Genomic DNA, 10,437 nt, shown 5'->3' with positions numbered 1-10,437 from the left:
TCACCTCCCTGTTGAGGGTTATGCAGAGAATTGCAGACAGTGCTAAAAATGAGTGTTTCCCAAACGAGTCAGCTCTTTTTAAGCAATGTTCTCTGAAGTCCCACACAAAACTTCCATCTACGTGTCATTGGCCGGGACTTAGCATATGACCACATCTCACTCTAAGGGTGGCTGGGAAATCTGGGGAATATAGTCTTTAGTTCTGAGAGGCAATGAGCTCAAGGTAAAACTCAGGGATCTGTCACCAAGGAGAAGGGGAAGAATGGATATTGTATAGGACAATGGCAATCTCAGCCAGTTCGGTACCTGATTTCAATCTGAATTATCTCTCCATCTCCAACCTCCAGTAAATAATTAACCAAGAGACTTACCATGAAATTGATAGTACTGTGTTTTATCATTGTGAGGTGTACTCTTCCACCAACACCTTTTCACATGATGTGACTTACTATAAATAGAATCAATAAAATCAGTGAGAATTTTGATTACCATTACTTGTCACCTGTCCTAACAGCCAGATTCTGTTTGCCTTAGTTTGTCATAGATGCTGCAGAGATGCTGCCTACATGTAGGCTTGCAAGAGTCCCAGGACCTGAGCCTCTCCTGAGGAAGGACAGTGCTCCATGCCCTGCCATGCTTGGACTCAACACATTTATTCATTAAGTTATTATTCTTTCATTTACTCAATAATTCAAAAATATTTCTTGAGTACCTAAAGCCAAGTACTGTACTGGGCCCTGAGGACACACCAGAGAACCATGCCTTTGTTTTAATGGGTATTGCACTCTTCTGGGGACAATGTGACAGAGACAACAAATTATACAAAAATATATATACAAGAAGTGCTAAGTGCAAAGAAAAATAGAACAGGGTATGGGATAAGGGGTGTGTCTGTGGGGAGTGGGGGACATTTTAGAATTTATAGTCAAAGAAAGTCCATGATAGGTGATATTTGAGTGGCTACTTAATTGAAGCAGAGTGCCGATGTGCATACCCAGAGGAAGGACATGCCAGGCAGTGTGGGATTTAGGATTAAGCTACTCTCTCAGACCCCATATTTGATCCAGTGACCCTGTGATTAAAAAAAAAAAAAAAAAAAGAGCTATCAGACCATGAAAATACATGGAAGAAACTTACATGCATATAGCTAAGTAGCCAGTCTGAAAAGGCTATCCAATGTGTGATTTCAATATATGACGTTCTTGAGAAGGTAAAACTACAGAGACAGTAAAAGATCAATGGATAGATAACAGGGGTCTGTGAGGAAGGAGGGATGAATGAGTGGAACACAGGGGATTTTTAGGGCAGTGAAACCATTCTGTATGATACTGAAATGGTGAACACATAGTATTATGGATTTATCAAAACCCACAGAATGTACAACAGAATGAACCCTAATGTGAACTATGGACTTCAGGTAATAACAATGTGTTGATATTGGTTCATCAATTGTAACATACCACACTAATGCAAGATGTTAATAATAGGAGTGTGTGTGCATGCAAGATAGAGAGGGAGAGAGAGGCGGGTGGGAGAAAGGGAGTATATGGGGAATCTGTTCTTTCTGCAGTTTTTCTGTAAATTCAAAATTCTCTAACAAATAGTGTCTTTTTTAAAAAGGGAAGAATGCATAACGGGATGAGAAGAATTTGTGACTGCTTTTGCAATCTACCACAGCATCAAAGACCATCTGCCAAACCTTACCCTCCAGATTCACTTCCTAATTCATCTACCCAGCCTCCTGGTCCAATGACCTACCAACCCCCAACCCAGTCCCTGATACAACTGCATTTCTATACCCAGGTGCATTTTCTGATGTTCTTCTCTTAGCTGGGGGGGGCTCTGAACTCCTCTTCTCTGTGTATTAAAGTTCTGTTCATTTCTTAACCAGACTCTCTTACTTTCTCCATGAATCTTGTCAGTATCCTTTAGTCAAAAAGAATCCCTTCTTCCTTTGCATTCCAGCAACACCCTGCAAGTACCTTATTACTGATCCTGGTTGGCCTTATATTATGCTGTTTTTTATCTGTTTTCCTTGAAGGCCAGTTCCTTGTCTTAAGTTTCTTTGATTCAACTATAATGCTAAACACAGTGCAAGGCACATAACTGGAATGGAGTGTATGTTGACTGGAAACTGTAATTAAATGTAGAAGAGATGTGATAATTTAGTCATGAAGGTCCTGTTTTCTTGGCTTTTTTCTTAGTTTGGATTTCCTGGTCCTCTTTCACTGCTAATGACCCAAATGCCATTTTATTTGTAAAATATAAAGAATGGTATGGAGAGAAAGTTATTAAATCACACAAATGATAATAATAGCAAATGATTTCATGTAAAGTATGTGGTGGAAAGGGAAATTGGATCTATTGCATATAAAGAATATCACATTTAACTTATGGGCTGTGGTGAAGGAAAATACATATAAATTATTAGCTATTACAGCCAGTAGATTCCTACTGTAATTGACAATGCTAACATTATAAACATAGACAGAGTTTCACAAGAATGAATTTGGTATTCAATACTGTACCATTTGGGGGTACATTTTTCTTTATTACTTTGACAATCGGAAACAACAGGAATTTGAGTTGCTGATTTTAATTGATAAGCAGATTGCCTTTTGCCAACTATTGAGCTCTAATGGCCCAAGGTCTGTTCATTTTTTCAACATCATTTCTGTGCAACTGAAATAAAATGATCAATTAGTCTTTTAAGCACAGCATCTGTGTTTCGAGGGCAAGTTGAGAATGGAAGTAAAAATTGATTTTGTGGACGAGTCTCAGAGGGGTACTGGCTCTTTCCCTTCAGGAAAGTTCCCATCTCTGAGCAGAAGGCAGCTGCTAGAATTAGGGCACAAGTGGCAGATATGGGTAGGTTTAGTTCACAACCTATGGAGCAGTTTTAAACTGGTAACAACTGACATAAGTGAGAGCTAATCTAATGCTACATTAGCTGAGAAAAACAAGTGAGCAATACTTACTCAGTGTTACACACCTGGAAGGGAAAGAAGACCATGACCCGAACTATACGTGGGCTCTACCGCTGCCACTATGAGGGACAGGTAGGGCTGGGATAGGAACCAAGGAGGGAGAATCTCCATTGATGGGAAACTCTATCTTCTCCAAAACTAGATAATGGCTTCACATAATTCCCTAGGTTTTGTAATATACACTTATCAATACAAATGCTTGCATGGGTGTGCTTAGTGAGTGCTGTTTATTTAGAAAATGGTGCTCAGAAATGTATGTATTCTAAAGTGTATATGTAGGACTTAGATAACACCAGAAGAAATAATCTGTAGTAGTCAGAAAGAATCTTAGGTTAATGCATGTAGCCCAGAATGTAGGGGAAAAAAGAGCAAGACCATGATATGCATAAACCCAACTGACCATCAATATCCTACATGACAAGCAAGACATGCCTAGTTGGAAAAGCTCCATAGATTCACCGACACCCCAAATTTTGATTAAAAAGATAGCCTCCCGTTGTTTAGTTTTCAGTCATGGAGCCTAGAGTTCATCAGATCCATTCCAGTGCTGTGAACACTAGCCTAAGCAGTCATCTCTATCCCTCCCCCTTCCAACACACACACACACACACACACACACACACACACACACACACACACCCTTCAGACTCAAAGGGGAGGAATGACAAAGTTCATTTATCAAATCATAATAAAAAATATTTAACTCATTTGGATGTTTTGATTATTAAATGAGCCAAACTTTATAAAATGCCTTGCACATGGAAATCTCATAAAAATTGCTACTGCTGTTACTACTGCTGCTGCTACTGTCTGGCTCTGAGGCAACACATAATCTAGGTATTAACAATTATGCATAATGAGTCAGTTGTGATATAATGTAAAGAGCTGATCTTGGAATCACATCAGCCTGGCTTTGAAACCACTTACTAACAACCGAGAGTTTGGCTTATTTACTCAACTTCGCTGAATCTCCACTTCTTCCCCTGTAAATGGAGCAGTAACATTTACCTCAGGATTGTTGTAAGGAATTAATGTATAATAACTAGGAAGCAGGTGGTGATTGATAAATGTCAACGTCTTCTGAGATTTCCTCCTAAACATTTCCTGTGAGAGTCTCCACTCCAGACATGAGGATGCAGCACGGGAATACGTGGGTTGTACACCCGATATTCTTTCCGACACTGAGTGATTGATGGAAACCTGTTATCTCTTTCTGAGCAGTGGCTGCTGTTGACTGCCACACAAGCGCCCCCGGAAACATGCTGTTAGCAGACAGTGATGCTTTATTGCCCATAGTCAGCTGATCATTTCTCTGGAGGAGCGAAAATCCCAAATACAGTGTGTGAACCAATGTGGCCAAACTATTCAGAATTTGGTCCCGGATGGATACAAGAGTGATCACATCCTTAACTACCCCATTTCCAGCAACTTTGCATGCTTACAAAGCACTGAAAGCCCATTCATTATAAGTGCCCACCTACGATGCCCCAGTTTATATGTTTATCTTGAAAGCCAATTTTATTCCTAAGTTTGTTTTGCAACTTTTCTCCCAGGAAATTTCTAGCCATTCTCTAGAGTTAAGCTGTTGTATGACTTTTTAATCTCCTTCCAGAATCCTTCCCCGCTCTATTTGGCACCTAGAAGTTGGCCATGAGATTCGAAGTGAATACTAATGTGACTCCTGTACTAGCCCTTCTGCAAAGAGGCAGAGTAAACTTGGAGGCAAGGGCTTTACAGTATGATACAATCCTTATTATCTCCCTGTATGGGACCTATATTAGTTAAGCCTCACTTCTCTCAATCGTGAAATGGAGAGAATGCATTCTGGTAAAGAATGGTTGATGCTTAAGTGAATGCATGAAAGGAAAATGCCTAGCAGGTAGTTGATACTCAACTTTTTAATGGGTCTTCCATTTTTATACAGATTTGTTCAATCTACCTTCTTAATCCCCCTTGTTAAAAACTTACTCTGAACCTCTTGCCCATTTCAACTCAGCCCTGTCACAACTTGAGAGAAGCAATCTGTGAGCAAGTAGCTGCAGCAATGCCTCAGTGCTTCAATCCCAAAGCTTCAGTGCTTGGTGATGGCTTGGAAAGGATGGTGCCTTCCTTGGAAGAAGTGACACTATGGTTCCACCTTCTGTGAGACCACAGGCAGCCTGACAGACAAGAACATTTCCTGGGCTCCCACTGGGCTCAAAGCACCTGATTGGGTTCAGTGAGGGATGACAAAGGAAGGAGAAGATGGGCCTCCTGCCTGGGTGCTCCCTCCACTAACTGCTTAGAAGCCTGAGAGAAGCCGGGGAGTCAAGGTTAGCTGGAAGATGTCACACCACAGTGCCCTCTACTCAAGGAGAGCTCATTTTGAGTTGGCAAGTATTCTATCTGTTAGCACAGAAAATATTCATTCCTGGCGTAAGGGAATTGGGAGTTAACCAGATCCAGGGCACCCAGGAGGCCTTGTAAATCACAGAGACGCTGAACAACCTCAAAACTCTGAGAACACTGAGACCATGTATTCCAGTCACAAAGGAGCCTTTTGTAAACCAAGGGAAGGTAGATGCTGTGGGATTGCTTCGCAGAGAGGACAAAATCTAGGACAGCAGCTACAATAAAGCCACAGCTAAGCCACAGTCCTCCTGGTGTCTATCTTTACTCAGTCCTTCTTAAAATTTCTGATTTGTCTTTTGTGGATATTGCCTGATCAAAAGGAAAATCTCTTGTTTGACCAGAGAAAGGCTGGGAATGGCAGGGGAGGTGTGCAGAGGCCAGGCGGGGGCTTGTTTATCTCTATGGTGGATCCGTCCCTCCTTCGGAAGAGCAGGCTGTTCCACCCCGAGATAATGGGGAGCATAATGCCCCGCCGTCTCATTTCTGAAATTCAAACTTGCAAGGGCGGATTCATGTGTTTGCGTTTAGGAGAAAACCCAAGGCCTCCCACATAGTCGTGGGCTTTGTTCACACGGTTTTCTTCTGAGAGTTTCACTCTCCCCCGGGATAACTAGATTCTCATAGAAACTAAACTGAAGTGCAAGATTAATCCAGGCTGGTTACATGCCAGCTGTTTTCTACAAACCTTTGAAGGTGGATGTGTGACAGACATTTCTAATTATTTATAATGACACTTTTATTACTATGGCTCTTTTCTCCTAAGGACTTTGTGATTTCAGCATGCTCTAGAAGGCCAGAGTTATTCATCACAGCTTATTTATTTAAAAATTGAGGTGAGGTGAATATGGAAATAAGCAATCTAAAACTTTCTTTTAAAATATATTTTATACATCTTTCCATTATTAACATTTTTATATTGCCAAGAGTGCTTACTTTCCTGTTCCAATTCAGTTATATATATATATATATATATTTTCAAGACAAATTTCAAAGTTGTAACTTAAAACAATTTAAAACAATCAAAGTCAATAATGCTTAAAAGCAACTTTAGTATAGGAGAAAAACTCCAGATTTGAGACAAAACACTACGTTTAGTTTAGCTGTACCACTTTAGAAAATGTTACTTAACCTTTCCAGCCTCAGTGTCTTTACGTATAAAACAAGGATGAAGATGTCTACTTGACTGAAGTGTGGTTATGAGAGTTGAATGTGATTAAGTGCATGAAAGCTACCAGGTGAAAGAGTTTGATAATTAGTGTTTTCCTGGGTAATTATCATATAGAGGCCAATGTTCACAGAACTGAAGAATAGCTTTGAACAGAGGTTCATATTTGAGGATCATGGATAAAGGTTCAAAGATGGGCTTCTTCAGGAAGCCCATGAATACCCTGAAAACAATGTGCAAAACTTCTGGGCATCTGTGTATGTTAGGATTCTGGGCTGTGACAGAAACTGAACCCATACCAGCTTATTTTATCAAGAAAGTACAGGTAGAAGCCTGGGTAGCTTAGGAACAGGTGGAATCAGGGCTTGGAATACAGCCAAGGTGCTCCACCTAGTGGCTCTCTTTCTTCGGCAGATGGGCATTATCTGTAAGCAGATAGGGTGAGGGATCCTGGAGAAAGACAACCAGGCATGACTTTCTTGACACAAGCCATTTTGGCCTAAACTGTTTTGTGATCTAAGCCTGGCCATTATGCTTGCCCTAGAACAGGTCTCAGTAACTAATGTTCTTAAGGGAAGTAAGGGAATGCAGGAACGAAAGAAGTAAAAGCAGTCAAGAAACTATAGTTCAGCAATAAAAAAGAGTCCTAGTTCCTCCTTAAGGGATCTACATAACAATCTGATACAAGTCTGAGTTCTGCAGGAACTAAGCCCCCCACCCAGCTGGAGGATGGAATGATGATGTTGACTCTCCTGACTTCAATCAACTAAAGCCTGGACTCTGGCAACGGCTGCCCCAATGTTACAGTGAATTCTTCTCTGCTCAAGCCCCTTCATGAGTATGCATGTTCCCTTAGCTTAGAACTTCCCCAATTTTGCAGTTCGGGGAGACACTGCTTTGGAAAAGACCCCTGGTGTTCTCCTTACTCGCTGCAGGTAATGATAAATCCTTCCTTCTCCCGACCTTTGGCTTGGTTTTGTCTTTCAGCTCAACACCCACCAAGAGGCGAACCTAGTTTTAACATATTCACTTTTACACAGGTGACCAGCTTCTTGAAAACACATTGAGGGGCATGGATTCAGACGATTACATCACCCATACTAGAGAAGAATTGGTTCTCTCTCTTCCCAAGTTAAGAAGTCTCAGGAAAGGACCCTGATCCTTCTGTCTTAATCGGAACATCACGGTGGCCAGGAGGCAGGGAATTTAAGATGCTAGTGGGGACCACTTGCATGACAGAGTAGAAAAAAAAAACATTTCCTAGGAGAAAAAGGGGCTTGAGTGTGGCTCCAGGGAGACAAAATTCACATAAATGGACTATTTTGTGGGACTTCTTTATCAGATTTTCAAATGTTTTCATTCACCGTAGGAGAACCACACATCTGCAGATTTGAGAGTTAAGAGGTTGTTTCCTTTTGTGGAAATATCTTGTGGCAGATATTTCTTAAAGAAACCCAATGTTTCTGTGAATATGTAAAAAGTTTTCACTTAACCGCAGTCCTATGATTTAAAAATTAATGCAAAGTTATTTATTCATAACCTTCACATAAATTAATATTCCAACTGAAGTGCACAGAAGACTCCAATTAAGTTTAATAATTCTCAGTGGGCATCTTAGGTTCCATAAAAATGGCTAATATCTGTAACTTGCTGTCACTTTAACTCAACAAATATTTGAATACTTATTATGCATAAGATCTGAGCTTAGATAATGTTAAAAGAGAGTTGACCACTTGAGGAAAACATCCTTAGTATCTGTGATGATTAATTTTACGTGTCAACTTGTCTAGGCTATGGTGTCCAACTGTTTATCAAACGCCAGTCTTGACGTTGCTGTGAAGGTATTTTTAGATGTGATGAACACTGAAATCAGTAGACGAGTAAAGCAGGTCAGTTTCCATACTGTGCGTGGAGACTAATCAGCTGAAGGCCTTAAAAGCAAAGACAGGTTTCCCAAAGTGGCAATTTGGCCTCAAGACCGCAGCATAATAACCTTGCCTAAGTTTCCAGCCAGCAGACTTCCAGACTGCAGATTTTGGACTGAACAATGTAACAACAGCGCTGCCTGGAATATCCAGCCTGCTCTACAGATTTCAGACTCGCAAGTCCCCACAATCATGTGAACCAATTCCTTAAACTAAGGCAGAGTCTCTCTCTCTCTCTCCTATTGGTTTTGCTTCTCGAGACTCTTGGCTAATACAATATCCCTAAAATATAAAGGGTATCTATAATTTAGAAGAAAAAGCCAACAACCCAAGAATAAAATGAGCAGAAGAAGCAGACCTTCCGCAAGTTCACCTACCTTGGCGTGAACCTCGACCACCTGCTTGGCCAAGTCCTACCAGCAGCTTGGGCCGCGGGGCGGCGGGGCGGCGGGGCTGCGGAACCAGCCTGCGGAGGAAGCCTACTTCCGGCTAAAGCGGCTGCGCAAGACCAAGACCAAGGCGCCGCCCACGAGAAGCCGGACGTGGTAGAGCTGCACCTGAGGGTCATGATCGTCCTGCCTGAGATGGTGCGTAGCATGGGAGGGGCGTCTACAACCGCAAGAGCTTCAACCAGGTGGAAATCAAGCCTGAGATGATGGGCACCTACCTGAGCCAGTTCTCCACCACCCACAGGCCCGTGAAGTACAGTGGGCCCGGCATCAGGACCACCCACTTCCCGTGCTTCTTCCCCCTCAAGTAGCCTGACAGCCAATAAAGGAACAGCCTTCTCAAAAAAAAAAAAAAAAGTGTTCTGTGACTGTTTCACATAAAAAGAAATACAAAAGATACTTAATGTTGCTCAAAATTAGGGATGTCACATTAACAGTAAGTTAAAATACCTTTCTTACATATCAGAATGACAAAACGTCAAATACTTTAATTTCTTATTAAAAAACAAATGAACTCAATTGTTGATTATGTAACCACACAGAGATGAAAGTTATTTCAGGTTAAAAAAATAACTTCAAGTGATTACTTTTAGTAGTAAATACATCGTTATTTTAAAACTACAAAAGGTGTGTTTAAGATAAAACTAGGTACTTACATTAAGGTAGTTAAGGGAGGGGTTTTCATCATGAGAAAACGGAGAAAGCATACACAGGTAAAGTAAAACAAGTTAAATATAAACCTACAGTCTTAAATTTGAATTGGAAACATTTTTTTTCTCTTAAAAAAGCCCCTACATTTCCTGACTCTGTCCACAGAAAAGGCCTAGTAGCAATGAGAAGTTGTGTGGTTTGTAAATAATTTTCCACTAAAATATTCTAGGACTTTTGGTGAAACAACTGTTTATAGCCAGACCTGGGGCAGGCAGTGGGAAGATGAACCTGAGACATCTTCTTGAAACAGGAAATAAGGAATTTATCTAGACCAATGTACTCATATCGAGAGAAAACAGAAACCAAACGGAAAGGACTCTCTCCCCAATGGTCTGAAATAAGATAATGTGAGCATCAAAAATAATAATAATAATAACGCCAACCATAGATTGAAACACACACAATATATAAAAACCCATTAGCTCATTAATAGTCTTAAGAAAAAAATATTCCTTGGTTACCATTTGGAGTTCATAAGACCCAATGTCATTTCTCTAAAAACTGACATCAGTTCTTCCTTTCCTGTACACACTTTATTTTAGGGTAACTAAGTAATTAATGTGTGAAGTTCTTTATAGAAGAATCTTTTCTAATATATACTGAAAGAATTAGAAAATCATTATTTGCAACCTCTAGGTTATCAATGGAACTGGGAAAAGATCATTAATGGATATTCAACCATTTGCTAAAGGTTAATAGGGAACTTCATAAGAAGTACCCTGCATCCCCAACTCTAATCATCATTAAAGTGAGACTAACACTTAAGTGTTGGTGATGATGTGGAAAAGTTACTACCCTGTGCACTACTG

General features: G+C 40.5%; 1 pseudogene; it reads left to right on the top strand.

The window, feature by feature from the left end:
• The first annotated feature begins 2,745 nt into the window (after nucleotides 1-2,745).
• LOC114890265 lies at nucleotides 2,746-9,228 on the top strand (annotated as a pseudogene).
• Nucleotides 9,229-10,437: the final 1,209 nt, after the last annotated feature.

The sequence above is a fragment of the Monodon monoceros genome, unplaced genomic scaffold (assembly GCF_005190385.1).
Source record: "Monodon monoceros isolate NGI ecotype Baffin Bay Population unplaced genomic scaffold, NGI_Narwhal_1 Super_Scaffold_11, whole genome shotgun sequence".
NCBI classification, from domain to species: domain Eukaryota; kingdom Metazoa; phylum Chordata; class Mammalia; order Artiodactyla; family Monodontidae; genus Monodon; species Monodon monoceros.
This window is presented reverse-complemented; position numbering and strand designations above follow the sequence as displayed.